General features: G+C 41.3%; 1 long non-coding RNA gene and 1 pseudogene across 1 annotated transcript in view; one reads left to right on the top strand and one right to left on the bottom strand.

The window, feature by feature from the left end:
- The window catches only part of LOC121137120, a 57829-nt gene that overhangs the window by 31907 nt on the left and 7533 nt on the right, over positions 1 to 18389 (bottom strand). The window lies entirely within an intron of this gene.
- Positions 12972 to 13087, top strand: LOC121137392 (annotated as a pseudogene).

Raw genomic sequence — 18389 nt, 5'->3', positions numbered from 1 at the left:
ACAGAAATAACAATTAAATTTATGGAATGAAATAGGTTAGGTTCTAGAATATGTCACCTGCTTACAGAATGCAAATAAGGATGCAGGGGATAAACAGAAAGAAAAGGTCTTAAACAGAAAGGAAAGGCCTTGCGTAGAAAAATTCTCTACCCTTGCATTGATAGTCCTGGGGTCATTAGTGACTTTTTCTATAGAGCTGGGGGTTGAAGAAGGACTATTCTGTTTCTTGATAATTTATTTTGTTAAGTGGAGGCCTGGCCACATGATCTGGATCTGAAACATATCTTTTCATGCATCCTTGATCCCAGAACACGTGCCTTGAGGTAGGAAAGATGGGCAAGCAAACAATAGATTCCTAGAAATGAGACTCAGTCTTCAATCCTTCCCATGTCATACAGAGCCACTGGGAATCATGTAACTGGGAAAAAGCTCATCTTTCATTTTCAGCCTTACTGTCTGTCAGTAGTGCAGACCTGGGAATGAGGGCAGCTCCTCAGGTCAGAGAGTTTATGATCTGGGTGGGGAGACTGAATGCTTACACTTAAGCAACTTGGTTGGGTGTATAGTACATCACAGAACCACAGTTTCTTCAGCTAAATTCAAATTAGGTTGATACAAAGTTAACCCAGGAAGGCTTTTTGAAAGAGGTAAGCTGAAGTTGGGTTAGATAAATGTGATCTAATAAATCAGAGACAGCCTGAAAATATTGAGACAATAAATATAAATCCATGGCACACATACATGTACAAGTGCACATGTGCCAGTATATGTGTGTGTGCGTGCACACACACACACACACACACACACTTACTTACTTACTCACTTACTTCACCTAGGTAATAAATGACTAAGAACAGAGATCCTAACCAACTAGAGCATCTGTGTTATCCAAATCTGCCTATGCAGAAAGGGGGAACTCCCAGTTCAGATAACTGCTCAAAGCTGGGATGTGAACAGAGAAAACAGGAGACATAGTCTTCAACAGATCCAAAACTGGGATGTTAGCTTCCTGTCTCAACCCGTGGCTGCTACTGACATACACAGAACTAAAGCAAACCCAGCTGATGACTTGGGAGGAGGGAAGGCAGAGAAGACTGACTAAGAAAAGGCCACCATCAGTGCACCAGGAAATTGGGCTGTGCTGGCATGCAGCCCTGTAGCCTAAGTTGCGATTGCTCCTGCATAGGCTTAGAAATGGGCTCTCAATGCAACTGAAAAAAAGAACAGCTCTCACCAAAGAGAAATGACATCTCTGCTCTGGCCATTCATCTGTTGCAAGTAGGGCCAAGTAACACAACAAAATGAGTCCTCGTAGCTATCCAATTTCCTGATCCTGTCCCTACAGAAAATACCCTTTAATTTATCACAGTCCTTCTCCTCCCATATCTATGTTTCACCTCTCACAGTGTTCTCTGCCTGCCACTATCAGGTTTTCCACACTCAGTTCCAGACCCACTCAGCCAGCAGGAGTGGGTGGATGGCCATAGAAAATGATTAACCTCTCTGTTTCTCACAGTGCCTCTAGTTCTAGATATCCAAGATGCTCTCTGCTTCCCTCCTATACCCTGTCTCTGTTGTTACAGTGAAATAAACCTGCCAATACCCAACCCATCAAAATGGCGTTTCAGGATAGTCTCAGTCATCTTTCTGAGAATAATTATTAGTTATGTCAAAGCTCAACCACAGCCTCACAAGCTCTTTACTAGTAACTAGAAACACTAGATTTCCATTTCCTTGAGTGAGGCCTGGACCTGGTGACTTGGTTCTAACAAACAGAATGTTGAAGAAAATAGTACCTTTCAGTGGAGAATTCAGTGGTGGTAGTATCTGTGGTTTTTCCAGAGAATGAAGTCTTTTGTAGAGCTGGGGAGATGGCTTACTGGGTAAGAGTACTTTTTTGTGAAAGCAAAGAAGACCAGAGTTCAAATTCCCAGCACCCATGTAAAAACTAGGTAGGGCTGTAAGTGCCTGTGTCCTTAGCATTGGGGAACAGAAACAGGCAGGTTTGATAATCATCCAGACAGCCTAGGTTCAGATCTAGTGAGAGGCTTGTCTCAAAAAATAAGGTGAAGAGCCTTGAGTGGCTACTACATATGTGTCCATAAGCATACATCTGCATACATGTGTGTATTCCTCCTCCATACACACAAGCCTTTTGTAGTGTACAGATAAAAAGATATGTATAGGCAAAGATTCTAGGCTCTTCTGAAATTGGGCTACTGTACCCTCAGGAATTTTGAAGGGCTCACTGCCCCATGCAGTCATAGTCACCAAGCAGGCCTCCTGATGTGGCAGGGTAAGGAGAGCTCTTCTTTTAAAATCTATCACCTCACTCAAGTCCTGAGAGGATATCTGCCCCTAAGTCATGAAGACCAAGTCATTAGAGACAGGCCTTAGGGAAGCATTTGAGTTCCAAACTGTGCCATTCTGGAAGATACTAAGCTTACATTTTGTTTTCTAAATTTAAAAAAGTGCACTGTCTTATTCCTCCTCTTTGGAAACCAACAAAAACAACAAGAAAAACCTCCCCATGTTGTGGGATATTTTGATCATATTGTGACACTCCAGATTGTCAATAAAGCTTACCTTAAGTCTGGGGGCAGAGCCAGAGACAACCTGACCAGAATTAGACATAGAGAAGCCAGCAATTTGGATAGAGAAGATGCACAGGAAGGAAAGGGTGGGGACTAGAGCTTGAGCTTCACTTTGGAAGAGATGTGTCTCTACCCAAAAAGCAAGGTCAGCTAGCTGCTACTCAACCTCTCTGAGCTAGCAGGTTCTCACCCCAGCCTTTGACTTCCGAGTCTTATTGATAATTAGAATGATAGAGACCTAATTTTAACCTATATATTGTGGTCATGAGCCATGGCTTCAGGACCATAAGCCCTTCCAGGCCACAGCCTGAGTGGCCAGAGGGACACTGACACGGGGCCACAAACAATTCATGTACAATCACTAAGCCTACAGGAAAACATCATCCCCATTCTAGAATCTCCATTCAATACCGTGGAGTTATTGCTTTTGTATTAAATACAACCCCTCCCCCACCATGGACTTGGCTCAGATCTATCATTAGTTACTCTGTCTTCCTGGGTCTCAACGAGAAGCCAGGCCTAGTTCACCTCAGCGATTCTCCTGCCATCTACAGTCCCTCTGCTGCATCCATGGTCATGCTGATCACATTACTCATTTGGATCCTTGGAACTAGAGAGGTCCTTGCAGGATCAGCCCCCAGTTGGGAAAAGTTCACTGTGTGCTTCCACCTTCAAAGGCTGCCCAATCCATCCCTCAGCTATGGCAGAGTAGCAGCACCACCTGGTGCCTACCCTGGGGAACTGATGAGCCACCAAGTCTTCCAAGTCCCTCCACCCCTGTCAGAGTTGACAACCGCTGCCATCCTCTGAGGCTCAATCAAGTTCACTCTCAGCCATTCCACACAGATGAGATGCTTGGTTCTCTCCCTCTAACTTTCGCCCAAGCACACCACCACTCCTTTACTCATTCTTGTTAAATATTTGAGCCAGTAACCTTCACTGGGATCAGATAGCATTGTGGGACAGGAGGCAAAACCCGGAGCTATAAGAACAGAGTCCATGCCACTGACTTCCAGAATCCTTGAAAATGTTTAGAAGGTCTGTTAAGATTTTCTATTGGTCTCTTTTTGTTCAGCATTTTCTATTTTTCTCAAACTCTAACACTCAAAATAATTTTTTACCTATTTTTATCTAATAATATGATATTCCTTATTTAATTACTAGCCTTGCAAGAGTGTTGTTTTCTATTTTTCATGGCTAGTGCATAGTACTTAATCTACACTGTGGTTAAATAGGTTTCTGGCAGGTGGCCCAGGAGCCTTGCCAGCACTGATATCTTTGCTGTTATGGGAAAAAGATCCAGACAACTAACTCAGATGAATTTTGGTAATTCAAGCTCCTTATAAGTCAGGAAATGTCTGTGTTGGTTCAGGGATGTAAGTCTTTCTTGTTTTCCAAGTGAACTTTTCTCAATATGCAACAAATATGTACTAAGGACTTAGACACCCTGCCCCTGTGCTAGGCACAACTTAGGCGGCTAGTCACAGGGCAGCTTTCATCCTTACTTTCTAGTACAGGAGACAGGAAGTAAAGAGGCAAGTCCACATTAGGACCTGCAAGATACAGCAGAGTCTGTGTTGGTCATAATTTATCAGGAAAACAGAACCAATAGGATACATATACAGAGAGATGACAGACATTAATTTTAAGAAGTTGGTCTATTTAATTGTGGGAAACAGTGAATTTTTTGGCCAGGCCAGTAGGCAGGATATTGAGGCAGAGTTCCTGCAATTTCAAGTTTCGAAACAGAATTCCTTCTTCAGGAATCCATGATCTTTGCTATTAAAGCCTACAACTGCTTGGGTTGGACCCACCCATGATGGTCATCTGTTTCACTCAAAGTCTACTAGTGATCAAGACCAATCAAATCTGAATAACATCCTCCTAATAGCATTTTAGGCTGGCATTTGAATGAATAATCTTACACCATAAACTGGTCCAACTGACACATAAAATTAATCACACAGCAAAAACCTCGTGAACTTCTGAGCCCAAAGATGAGGACTCTTCATCCCGTGATAATGGGGTATAATGTACAATTTGGGACATGGATATGACCTACTGTTCACTGGTAGTGGGAAGAATGATCCATCCTCCTACATCCCTTGGGTGGTGGGTCCTATGCCCCCTTGCCATTCTCAAAGAATGCTGCACTACACATATTCAATGAACATGGTTCTACTTCCCCAGAGCTGTAGAAGGGCTCCCAGCTTCCTATCTGCTGGACTACTAATCTCAGTTTCAATCTCCTTGGCATGAGTGTTGGCTCTAGGCCAGCCCCAACCTTGGACAGCATAGAAGGGGCAGTGAACATGTCAGGCTGTGTACATTCTCTGCTGCTGCTGAGTCACCAGGATCCTCCTTGGCAACCCAGACACATACAGTCAGGAGCGAGAACCTCTAGTTGACCCCAAGAACCTGTCCCAAACAGTCCAGAGCTGCCAGCAGGCCTCTTGGGCCTTCCAGTCCCCAGCCCTGCCTGCTTGGCTGACAGCATTTGGAGCTTTTGCATGAGCAGTCCATCAGTTTTCACACCACTGTCACTATAAGACTAGAGGAACGAAAACAAAAGATGTGACAAATTTGTCCTTTTCTCTTTCATAATTAACCAAAATATCACAGCATGTAGCAAAGCACAGCTCCTAATTAACAGACAGGCGAGAGGTGATTAAGGAAAAATGCCATAGCCCCTTCTCAATAGTCCTCTCATCCCTGAATCCCCCTCCCACCTAGCAGCACCCCCATGTTTCTCCCATCCCAGTAATTATATTTGCAAAAGAGAATGATATTCTGGTCAAATGACAGACAGAAAAAGCCCAGTCCCCAGTGAGGCAATTAATATTTCACACCTGCCAAAGCTAAGTGGCAATGGAGTGGGAGGGGGGATTACATTGTCACCAGGCCAGGATTTGCAAACGCCAAGTGGGGACAATCTTTATGCTGGGCTTCAAGGATGGGCAAGCCAGGCTAACACAGCAAACAGGCTGTCAGAGTGTCCGTGGAATGAGGGTCAAAGAAATCACTGGACCAAAGACAAAATCTGTGCTGTTGGTTTTCTTTTGTTGTGTAGCTCATGATGCATATGAGGGTGGCATACAGAATCATCAGAGGTGGAGAAGAGTCAAGTGAGGAGTGAGCAAACATTACTAGTTCCAGCCCCCACTCCCACAGAAGCACAGGTCCCGCCTGCCACCCACACAGAGCCCCATGCCTCCTCCTGCTCCCCCAGGAGCACAGGTGTACACACAAACACACACACACACACACACTTTTCTTTGTGTACAGACACTCTGTGCACTAATATAGCCATTTCGAAGCCACACAATCACCTAACAGTTTCCATCCTATTAATAACTCACAGTGGGGACTGACCTTCAACAAGAATTGCAGAGAAGACAAGCTGTGCTCAAACCAGAGCAAGCAGTGATGACTAGAGGCTGGAAAGGAAGGGGAGAGGAGTGAGGTAGAAGGAGGTTGGATAATAGCACCAAAATAGAAGCTCTAATGCACTACAGCACAGTAGGATGACTGTAATTTACAATAATTTATTATATATTTTATAAAGAATTATGAGACACGACTGAAGGCTCTCAACAGTAAAAAAAATCACACATGTTTAAGGAAATGGAAATGCTAATTAGGTTCATTTGATTATAATACATTGTATGCATATATCAGATTGCTACACTGTACCTATAAATATGACAATTATTATGTCAATTTAAAATTATAAAAAAGGACAGTCCATCCAATGGCCCTGGGGATTTGTCTTTTAACACTTCTACACTAAACAATCTACTTCATTTTCAGGCCCTACTCCCCACTAGGACTATGCCCCCAAACTTAAGCTCTACAGGCAATGGCTCCATGCTAGCACTCTGACACCCTCACTTCTGACATCTGAACCCCTAGGATGTGGAAAAGGCCAAACCACTGGGAAGAATAAGGAGTAGAGACAGCACTCCTGAGAGCCCTGTCTTCACAGCCCTGCACCCGGTTAACTCTTTCTAACTGAAGGCTTCTCTGTGTGACTCCTATATACCTGGACTTCCCTGGATCAATTTTAGAGATTCACAAGGTAAAAAATATTTTAATCATCGGTTGATATCATTTTGCTTCATGGACATTTGCACTAGGGTTTCAAAGGTGATGGCTAAAATTGTCAGCACCCCACAAATTACATGGTAAGTTGTCATCTCTTCTCCCTTCTTCCTCCTTCAATCTTTCCCTTCCTCCTCCTCCTTTTTGCTATATGTTCACAGTTTTTAAGGCCCTTTTTACTTATGAATGCCTTTTATGCACCAGTGGAAATAATGAATTTTATTAAATCTCAGCCTTCAAGTACACATCTCTTTAATATGCTGTGTGACTAGCCAGGGAGTAAACAACCCACATTTCTACTGCAAACAGTAAGCTAATCCTCATCTCAGGGAACCACTAGCCTTGAGCTGCAGGAGGCACTCTTTCTTAGAATGTCATTCCTTTTTGAAGACCCGATTGATGAGCCTTAGTCTTTCAGATTTGTGCCTTTGGTAGAAATTATCTCAAAAATAAACAAACTTAATCTGTTGCTTTAGGGGAAACAATTGACAAACTTGTGGCCCATGCTACCATTTTCTAAAATCATATTTTTGGAAAATATGTGTTCCCCACCATCAACCTGAGAGCTTCTCAATACTGAAATTGTTCTTGATGAGGTTGGTGGTAACTGTAACCAATCTTCTTTGCATTTGGTTTTTTGTTCGTTGTTGTTTTAACTGTCTCACATATACAATGGCTCAACATGTGGAAAACCTAGTAACTCATCTAAATCACGTTTTTCAAATCTCGATACATGATTCACAAGACATTATCAAAGAACCATGGCAGTGGAAAAAGTATGAGTAGATTTTCAGGTAAAATATTCAGCGGCGTACAGAAGGCTCAAACGCCACATTGTAGCTTTCATGGAAATGAAGTGCAGTATAAATGTGAACTGCTGAGCCATGCATGCCTGTAATCCCAGTACTCAGGACGCAGAGGTAGGATTACCAAGGACAGCCTGGACAACAAAATGAATGACTCCTTACTCCAGCTCACCTTTCCCCACCACTGTCCCTTCTCTTAGGTCTGGCATCCTAGTGTTTCCTGTGTGTCTCAGTCCCAGGATCAAGTTTCTATTCCCAAATACTAGTCAGGAACCTCCTAGAACCCTTCCAGAGATTTCTCTCACAGTGGCAGAAAAGACTCTGCCTTGCTGTTTATCTAGTTCTCACTCACCCTTGAGCTTACATTCTATCTCTAGCTCTGTCTCTGCCACTGTTTTAAAAATTAGTTCATTTTACGTGTAGATATTTTGCTTGCATATGTGCCCCAGAAGCCAGAAGAGGACACCCTGAGACTAGAGTTATAGATGATTGTGGATTGCCTTGTGTGTGCTAGAAATTGAACCCTGGTCCTTTAGAAGAAATCAGTGTTCTTAACTGCTGAGCCACACACACACACACACACACACACACACACACACACACACACACCACCATCACCACTACCACCACCAACAACAACAACAACTGTTCCTACAAAGATGTTGGTCTTCCTTTAGTATCATTTGGTCCTTAGAAAAGTAACTTTTCTGGTCTTATTCACATGTATGAACATTTAAAATCATCCTCACTGGACTACTATGAGATATGAATAGGACAATGGTGTGAACAAGATGCTCACATCTGCAGATCTGCTCTTCCCACCTTGTTCTGCACCCTGCAGGTTTCCAGTTGGGTTTAGCTGCTGGGAAACATTAGACAGAGATCCCAGAGTGCAGGAGGAGAAAGAGGCTGGAAGACTTGTCATCCTCCCACGTGCATACACAGACACAAGTATACATACATGGTTTGACTACACCTCCCAGGGAAGGAGAATACATTGACTAATTTTTTCCTTATGTCACTATGAGCAGTACTTCACATATCCAGGAATGCCTTACTACTGTCCTTGGTTGAGTTTCTTTAATAGCCACATATTTGTAAGTTTTTCCTCACTTATAAGTTGTAAGGGGAAAAAAGTTGTAAAGTACTGAATTATGTATTTTCAACCTAAAAGGAAGGAAGGAAAAGAAGGAAGGAAGGAAGGAAGGAAGGATGGAAGGAAGGAAGGAAGGAAGGATGGAAGGAAGGAAGGAAGAAAAGGAATGCCTTTTCTTTATAATGAAATGTCCTCTAGGACCATTGGAACCCCAGCTCCTGGCCTACCTTTTCAGGGATGTATGAGAACACAGAGATTTTATCCCACTCAACACAGTTTATTCTCAGCACCACTCAAGTTCCAGACATTATAACTAGAAACATTTGGAAAGAAGCCAGAGGAATAATTCCTGCCTAGAAAAGGAACACAGCTTGCTCATGTGTATGCCTTCACTCCTGCTACCTCCCTTCTCAAAAGCTCTTCTCTTTCTGTAGGCTAAATGCACTAATGTGACTGTGTTAAGCAACTTTTCCACATCCCTATGTCATAAATAATGTCTTTTACCCCCAAACACTTCTTTTAAAGCACTTGCCTCTTTTTAATTAGTAATATTCAGTATATGGTTCAACATATTTATCTAGTGCTTATTTTATGCTGAGCTCAAGGCCTGACACCAAGCGGTACAAAGAAAAAATATGATTCAGTTGTCACCCTAAGGGAGCTCACACTCCAGCCATGTAGACAGAAATATAAATATTTCTGATGCTAGAGAATGGTGGCCTTAATGGGAGTTATACAGAACTTTATGGATTTGGGTAAAAAATAAACACTATAGAAACAGCTAGATAGGTGTAGGGGAAATAAATATGTTGGGGACTGGCAAGATGGCTCATCAGATTAAGGCACGTGTCACCAAGTCTAACAAACTTCAGTTAGGCACAGTCTCCAAGATCTGCATTGGAGAAGAGGGACCTGCAAGCTGCCCTTCAACTTCCACAAGAATGCTGTGGCATGCACCTCTTTAAGCTCCAAATAAATAAACAAAATGTAATTTACAAACAAATGTAATTTTATTTGCATTGGTGTTTTGCCTGCATGTATGTCTATGTGAGAGTGTCAGATCTTGGAGTTACAGACAGTTGTTAGCTGTCATGTGGGTGCTGGGAATTGAACCTGGGTCCTCTGGAAATTCAGTCAGTGCCACTAACCACTGAACCATCTCTCTAGCCCACAAGTGTAATTTTAAAAAGAAGAAGAAATATGTGTGTGATTTAAATGAAGCCCAAGAAAAGAAAAGTGAAGAATGTTGGAAAGATAGCATTATACTCTAAGGTGTAGACTGGGGAGAGTGGGCACCCAGTCTAATGAAAGAAATGCAGCACACAGGCAGGCACATCCCACATGGCATCCATCACAGAGCAGCCACTGTACCAGTGAGGTTATGTCCTTGATACGTGTTCCACCTGATCATGACTGCAGAGGTGACAAGGACCTTGGAGTGACCAAGTCTCAACCTCAGATTCTAATCACAGGGCTGGATACTAGCCCAGGTCAGTCCCATGTGGAAGGGTATGGACCCAAGACATCCTTCTCCTGGTAGCCCCACGAGGTCCTGAACCTCTCCCTGCACAACTCAGATAACCAGGGGCCTGAGGAGTAGAGAAGCATCACAAAGGCTGAGCATCTACCTAGAAAGAATGAATCACCATTAGCTGGCAAGGTGCTAAATGATCACTTCAACTGGCTGCCTCTTAAAAATTAATCCTGGAGAAACAATGGGGAAAAAAGTCATGGATCTGAGGATCTAAAGATAAAACTATGAGAAATTGCAGGGAGATAAAAGGCACCAGAAACAGAATATATTATATTAGTGAGGGATTTAGAATGACCTAGTAATACCTGCTTTTTTGGCAGGGCTCACTGGCATATTCCAGACATTGATAATATGTTTGGGCCATGACCAAAGTCATGGACAGTTTCAGAAGTCTCACCAAGGTGTATGTGGCTGTTGGGAGTAGAAGGCTGAGAAGTGACCAGGCAGGCACAAAATAATGTTAGAATGGTATGGGGTTACCTTCATCATTTTGCATGCGCACACACAAATGTACACGCATGCACCCACAGACACACATGCATACAAATACATGTACATACATGCACATGCATGTACACACTAATGCACACATGTGCACACATATATGCACAATTTGAGATGAGCAAGCAGCATCATAGCTTAAACCTATAGAATTCAAACACTACTGAAGAATTAGTAAATCTTTACTAATATTCTACCCTTTTTATTATATTTATTTATGTGGGGCTGGGGTATGTCATGGTGCTCCTATGGAGGTAAGAGAACAACTTACAGGAGTTGGTTCTCTCCTTCCACTATGTGGACACCACAGATCAAATCGTCAGATTTGACAGCAAGTGACTTTACCTGCTGAGCCATCACACTGATATTCTTATCTTTAATGGGACCAAGTGTGGCCTTCTAGCCCCCCCCCCCCCAGTGTACCAGCTCCGTCATTCAGTATTCTTGCAGTCCCCATTAACTCACAAAGCTGATGGATCTACCATAAAGGTCCACTGTCAAGTCCACTTCTTTCAAATGAAGATTTCAGGCAGAGTAGCTGCTAAGAAGTAGTCTTCACCCTGGAGTGGGCAGCGGATTTTTAGAGACGCTAGAGGGGCTATATGAAGCCAGGTGACTGCAAAATGCTCTATTTTGGAGCTCATTTCTTTCCTCTTATTTAAACTCACTGGGAAGTACCCAGCTAGGATTTCAGACCCTACTCACTCCACACAAAATACCTGATACTTTTGAGGGAAGTTTGCAGGCCAAAATAATTTGACTCAAAAGAATAAAACTACCTTAAAAGAAAGAGGACAAACTGAGCAGTTGCTTTTTGTGAAACAGGGTAATTGGGAAAAACAGACTGAGCTTTAAATAAAACCAAAAGAACTTCCTTGGAAGAGACTAGAAAGTAAAGAGATGAAAGACAGAAAAGATGTCATGTAGTGTAAGTAAGCACTACCACTAACTTCCAAAGAATAAAGTCTAATAATATACAGTGAAAAAATAAAAGACAGGAAATATTGAATAAGAACAAAAGACAAAAGATCTCACATTGAAAGGTCTTAATGAATGGCAAGAAGAATTAAAATAAACAAACAAAACTGGTTTAGTAAGATTAAAAAGTATGAGAATTACAGAAAACAATTCTAAAAATTTTCAGCAGGGAAAAAAAAGCATTGTTTAAAGGGATAAACTCATAATTTACCAAACTTCTGAGCAGTGTATTAGATATAGGAAATCATGGGCAAATACCTTCAAAGCATTGAAGGATGTTGAACCCAGAATTTCATATCCAGCCAAACTATTATTTACATCCAGGAATGCCATGGGAAATGGCTATTGAATGCCACAAAGATGTTTTAAGGCATATAAGGTCACAAAAGGTTTGACACACAAAATCTCATTTAGCGAACTCTTAGAAGTATGTCAATAAAACAGGAAAGTGCCTCAAGAGAAATAAGATGAAAAATGACTGTATCAGTAAAATTTATTGTTGTCTAAAAAAGAAAGGATCAAACAAAAGTTAAGAAAAAAGTTAAATCATATTTATAACCCCAAACAACAAACTTTAGACATACCAAGGTAAAGAAACCTGAGTGTCTTAAATTAGATATGATAGCCCTATACTAAAAACAGAAAAATAAAACTTCAATATAAGAAAATTTGAACTTTATAGTGAAAACCAAAAAAGGCAAAAGTAATACAGAAGTAAATTAAAATATAAAGCAATTTAACAGAAATAGTTACTCTCTGCATATAATTACAATATACATAAAGGGATTTGTCTAGATGTAAGGGTGATCTGGCTGTGACATCTGCCACCCCATTTCTCCAAGGTTAACTTAGCTGGTCTGGGTGACTAGGCAACATCTCCTTCCTTCCTCACCACTCCACATGTCCCTCCCTCTAAAGATGTGCATGCTGTAGAAGAGGATGACCTGCCCCAAATAAAGGAAGACCTGTCTTCAAGACAAGGGTGTAGTAGTAACTGCACCCCCTCCAAACATGCTCTCACAGGATTTATCTGACTATGTAAAAAGCAGAAACTCTCTCTCAAACTACAAATGAGCAGAAAAAAAGGGAGAAAGAAAAATAGGCCTGAGCAAACAGGAAGTTTATTATATAAAAAAGGAATTACCTCAAATCACTGGAGAAAATGTAGATATTTTCTTTCAATAAGGATGTAGATAATCCGGAAAAGGATAAACTTGAAAACAAACCTTACATTCCACCTCTGAGTAAACTGCAAATAGGTCAGAAATTTTGATGTGTAATGCGTAAATGAAATCATAGCAGTACTGGAGAATCTTCTCACCACTTGATTGGGAAAGCCTTCTCATTAGGACTCAAAACCAATCGCTTCTCGGCCTTTTGGCTAAGATCAAGTGTAGGACTCACAATCAAAAATCAATAGTAGATCTTGATTAATATAACTAAACCTAAAATTTTAGTATTTATGGCTAAAATCACTATAACCAAAGTAAAAAATAAAAGGCACTATGCATACCATAGTAATAATTCAATGCATACCATAATATAAATGGCTAAGACCCCTACTGTGTAAACAATTGGTAAAAAGTAGGAACAACAACAAAAGGAAAGATGGCAAATGGTCTTTAAGTATATAAAAAGAGAAATAGAATAAAAGAAATGCCAGAAAATCTAGAACAACACATTCTACAACTGAAATAATGGGCAAAATTCCAAAATCTTTGAAGTGCTTTCTGTGGCAAGGAATTTAAAAAAATGATAAAATTATCTATTATAGTACCACTTATGACAAATATTAAAGCTACCATTATAGGTTTTTAATTGATCATCTTTCTTACAATAATGTAACATATTATGACTTTTACTCAAAAATATATTCTGGAAATCTGACCATTTTACAGAAATATCCTCACCTATACAGATAAACAGTGGTTTATTCTGCCAATCTTCTATGCTTATATGAATTGCAGATTGTTTCTAATATTATATCACAAGTAACACCATAGAAGGTAACTTTATAAATATTTGTTTCATGTTCATGGATCTTCAAAGTATATTAATTATTGAGTGAAAGGTTAAATACAGGCATAATTGGGTTACATATGATTCTTATCCTAATTTCATCTCGTTGCTGTGATAAGTCTCTTAACAAAGCAATTTAGACAAGGAAAGGGTTTATTTTTAGCTTACAGGTTAAAGTTCATTCTCAAGGGAAGGCAGGGCAGGAACTCAAAGCAGAAAACATAGATAAATCCTGCTTGCTGGCTCTTTCTCTTGCTCCTGCTTAGCTAGCTTTCTTACTCAGTCTAGGACCACTAGCCCAGAAATGGTAACAACCACAGTGGGTAAGGGCCTTTCTACATCAATTAACAATCAAGAAATTGCCCATTGCCCACAGGCCAGTCTGATGGAGCCACTCTTTAATCAGGGTTAGCCTTTCAGATGACTCCAGGCTGTGTCATATAGACAACTAACTGTAACCAGGACAGTGTTAAACTATGTTTGGTATTTTACTTTTTGTAAAGTATTTATAGGGGTCAAAAAGATCAAAACTAAGTGGAAAGCATAGGTAGAAAAGTTTCTTTCCTTCTCCTTACTATTTATCCTTATTTTAACTCATTCTGTGCAGGGAAACAATTTCAGCGTCTACTGATTTATCCTCATTACTCTGTTTTTGTTCTGCTTTCCCTTTTTGAGACAGGGTTTCCCACTGGCCTGAGACTTGTCAAATGGACTAAGTTGGCTGGCCAGAAAACCCAAAGGATTGACTTGTTTCTGCCTCTCCACCTCTGGGGTTACAAATATGCACTGCCTTGCTTAGACTGTTTATGTGGGTTCTGTTCTGGTGATCAAGGTCAGGTCTTTGCAGTTTTGTCAGCTGAGCTGGTACCCAACCCAAGGTCTTCTTTTCTCCCCACTATCCCAATCCCTGCTAAACACAGCTTTAGGAGGACAGTGTTTAATAAATTATTCTTGGCTGTATGTGACACTACCTTTCTACTTCGTGATTTCTACTTGTCTCCTTCATCTCAGTTACTCTACGGACCCTTTCCAGCCTTCTTTCGGGAGATTTAAATATTTTTGTATTCTGTTTAAATCAACACTGTCATTTTAGCCAGCTCTCTCTGCTCTAGAGATTACAATCCATGTATACTCTAACATTCCAGTTAAGTATAGAAGTTTTATAACCATCTGTTTCTTTACGAGTCCTCTTGGCTGACCTGCTTGTTATAACTGTATTTATATTGCAACCTCACACACTGAATACTCTGCCAGACAATGATATCAATTTTTCTTTGAATGGTCAAATGTAGCTCAAGTGTTCAAACATGGGAGACTGCACAATGCATTTTTAACAATTAAACCACAGCAACAGGAACTCAAAGGATGGAGTATAGGAGATGCAGTCTGGGTACAGGGTTGTGCATGAGGTTCATAGGAAGTAACCCACATACAGCCAGGTTCTTCATTCACTAGTGCTTTTTCATGTTGTGTCACACTTTTTAATTTTTTTTTCATTTTGACTAGATGGCTTTGTGTTGTCTCAGTCTTAATGATGTCTTCAGGAGGGGTATATAGATAGTCTCACACTGCCTTGTCTGTTCAAGATCACAAATAGCACTTTCCATCTCCCCTCTATCTTCTAAGAACGATGAATAGAACTTTGTAAATTGAAGCAAATAATAAAATAAAAAGGCAGCAAACAGCTCTTGGTCTTTAGACAACACAGAGAAAGCTGATCATGTTTTACAGCTCTAAGAAGATGATAAGATGGACTAAACAGCTTTCTCTAGTGAAAAACCCTGATTCAGACAGAAACAAGTTAATTGGTTAAACTAGTCTGAAACTCAGATGAGAATGTATTAAAATTCTTCATTTTAACACAAACTTATACCTAATAAGACTAGCCCTTCAAACCATAGATGTACATCCAACATTAATTGCCACATTTAAGGACTGAAATTAAGTGCTTTGTTGGTTTCTCTAGATAATTTACATATCATTACTTTATAATTCATGTTTTAATAATTTGTATTAGAATCAGTCGATGAATTGGGATGATACTGCGTTTAAGCTTGAAGGACCCTGGGGTCAGAGTTGTTAATCCTTTTCCTCCTTTAAAATTATAATTGTCAATTTAAATATATGTAGAACTTAATAATTTATTTAATAAAGGAAAACACAAAACCAAAATGAGTATCACTGTGATTGTATTAAACCCACAATTAATGCTTAATTTATTATATAGAGGATGAAACAGAAAAAAAGCAAAAAAGTAGAGAAAAATTGGTCAGAGTAAAGGGGAAAGCAAAATATACCAAAAAGACATGAAAAAGTGTTGTTTAACGTAACTCAGCATCTTCCACGGGTTATTTTGTTTTGTTTTTTTAGTTACAGAAGCCAAAGAGCAGCCCAAGTATCTCAGGTCTTTTATGGACAAGGTGGGGAAGCTCCATTTCAACTATGCTCAAACTCCAGGAAGGGACAATAATTGTACAAACAGCCGAAGACCCAGGTACAGACTGGAACCTTTGTGACACATTTAAGGGGTCCCAGTGGTGAGAAATACCCTAGGGAGTTCAGTTCAGCCTACAATTTCCCATTTTCAGCCACATCTTGAGATCTCCGGGGAAGATCCTGAGCAGCCCAGAGTGACTGAGCTGAGCTGCACACTGCAAGGAACAGCCTACCAGAGACTACACTCTGCTGTTCATGTGGCACCCAGAGAGATAATCGCACCAGGAATGTGCCCCACTTGCCTGGAGGCCCGCATTCCTACTCTGCCTTGGAGGTAAGGGGACCACAGATGTTAAGGAGACAGGTCCCAAGGCCAGAGGCAAAAATGACAAGCCCTTCCATTCCACCTTTATCTGATTGCTCATCTCAGCCTGGAGGGAAATCTGCCAACACTTGCCCTGAGCCTCTCTTCTACTCTGGGTAAATTTGCCCACCTACCATATTCCCTCCTCTATGTCCAGTCTTCTCAAGCCGGGTGACCAGCCAGAACTTTCCCTCCGCATCAGGGTGGGGTGGGGCAGAGGGGAGTGGGGGCAGTGTTTATTGTGTGTCCCAATCAGCTTCATGTCTCTTTGGGAGGTCCTTAGTTCTGAACCAAACTTTTCTCAGAAACCCCCACTCCACCCCATTGCCTCTGAAGAAAAGACTTGGCCTAGTAAAGCATTTCTTGACAGCTCTGACAGGCCTCCGGGAGACATAATACTTCACAGCTGCCTCTAGCATAGAAGGAGAAGAAATATGTAAAACTTTTTAAATGTTGCAAAGCAATAGCAGAAAGCAGTGAGGGAATTAAATCAGAATCTTATTGAGATAATTCCTTCTGGAACCCTCTCAAAATTTAGTGAGTAGACACAAAGGCCCACTTACAGAGTTACTTCAGAGATGTGTTTACAGACTTCCCCAAATCTCAGAGATCCCGCAAAGTAAAAGAAAGCAGGAAGTGCCAGTCTCAGCCACAGGCCTGGATTCCTGAATGTGGGGCTTGATCCCCGCGCCCCCCCCCCTGCCAGCTCATGGGCAGAGTGGGCCGCTATCCGAGGGTGCAGGAACCCAGTTTCAGTATCTGGTAAGCACACAGCCAGACAGATGGGCAGGTTCCCTGACTTCCCGACCCCCCACGAAGGTCTGGACAAACAGATGGGCCCTTCCTCTGGGCTCTATAGATTAATGTGTCCTTCTTATCAATTAAGAAGACAAGGGAATGCAATTTTCTTTCCACGTTTATAGTGTTCAGGATTAATCTGCCTGTAAATGGATACCCTGTCAGCTTTCTGAGACACTGAAGTATTATGGGGTGGAGTAGGAGGAGCAGAAGAGGTTTACCAGTGCAGGTAAAGCCATCTGCTTTATTAGGTTGTTTTATAAACCTGACGTTCAATTTGTTCTGGAGGACTTGGTGATGGATTATTCTGTAAATTCTCAAATAATTACAATAACCAAAGAAAGGAAAAAGGAGAAGAGGGAATTGGGCACACTGGTGAGGAATTATACCCTAGACAGGATAGTCCTCAGCCAGAAGGAGGCCAGGCTTAGAGGCAGGATGGACAGAAAGGTCCAAATGGTCATTTATTTTTTGAGTCTCCTATTATGGTCCTGATTCTCAGATCTTCAGACTTTTCTACTTTTGGCAACATATGTGAAGTTCAAGTACATGGGGCAAGTTATGATTTCAGGCTTAAAATGTGTGTATCATACACTTTCTTTTGGCACTTGGATCCAAATCTTACTGCTGTCCTTATTAGCTATGTGAGGTATAATAAAGCACTTTTAACAATGACTGGCATATAGCAAGTGATTCCTGTATTACTGGCCACTTGTGGGATTATTTTATAGACCTGAGTCCATGCACACTTGGTAGAATTCTCTGACTGGATCTGCAACTCATAAAGTAGAATTATAATCCCAGGCAGCAGGTCCTTACCAACATGGGGCACAGGCCTGTCCTTTGTGGTGGTTTGAAAGAAAACAACCCCCACAGGAAGTGGCACTATTACCAGGTGTGGCCTTGTTGGAGTAGGTGTGTCCTGAATGGAGGAAATGTGTCACTGTGTGTGGAGGGGGGTGGTTGAGGTCTGTAGGATAAAAAGAGCCACAGAAAGAACACCATGCCCCTGACTTAACCTGAGACCTGAACCAAGGAAAAACACCCTTACCCTGACTTGACCCCAAGACCAGGGCCAAGGACTTGAAATCCCTCCATTCCCTGAGCACAAATCCAACCAATCCCTGAACTTGCCTCAGAGTCTGAGCACACATGTTCAGGT

The sequence above is a fragment of the Mesocricetus auratus genome, unplaced genomic scaffold (assembly GCF_017639785.1).
Source record: "Mesocricetus auratus isolate SY011 unplaced genomic scaffold, BCM_Maur_2.0 Super-Scaffold_100676, whole genome shotgun sequence".
Classification (NCBI taxonomy): Eukaryota; Metazoa; Chordata; class Mammalia; order Rodentia; family Cricetidae; genus Mesocricetus; species Mesocricetus auratus.
This window is presented reverse-complemented; position numbering and strand designations above follow the sequence as displayed.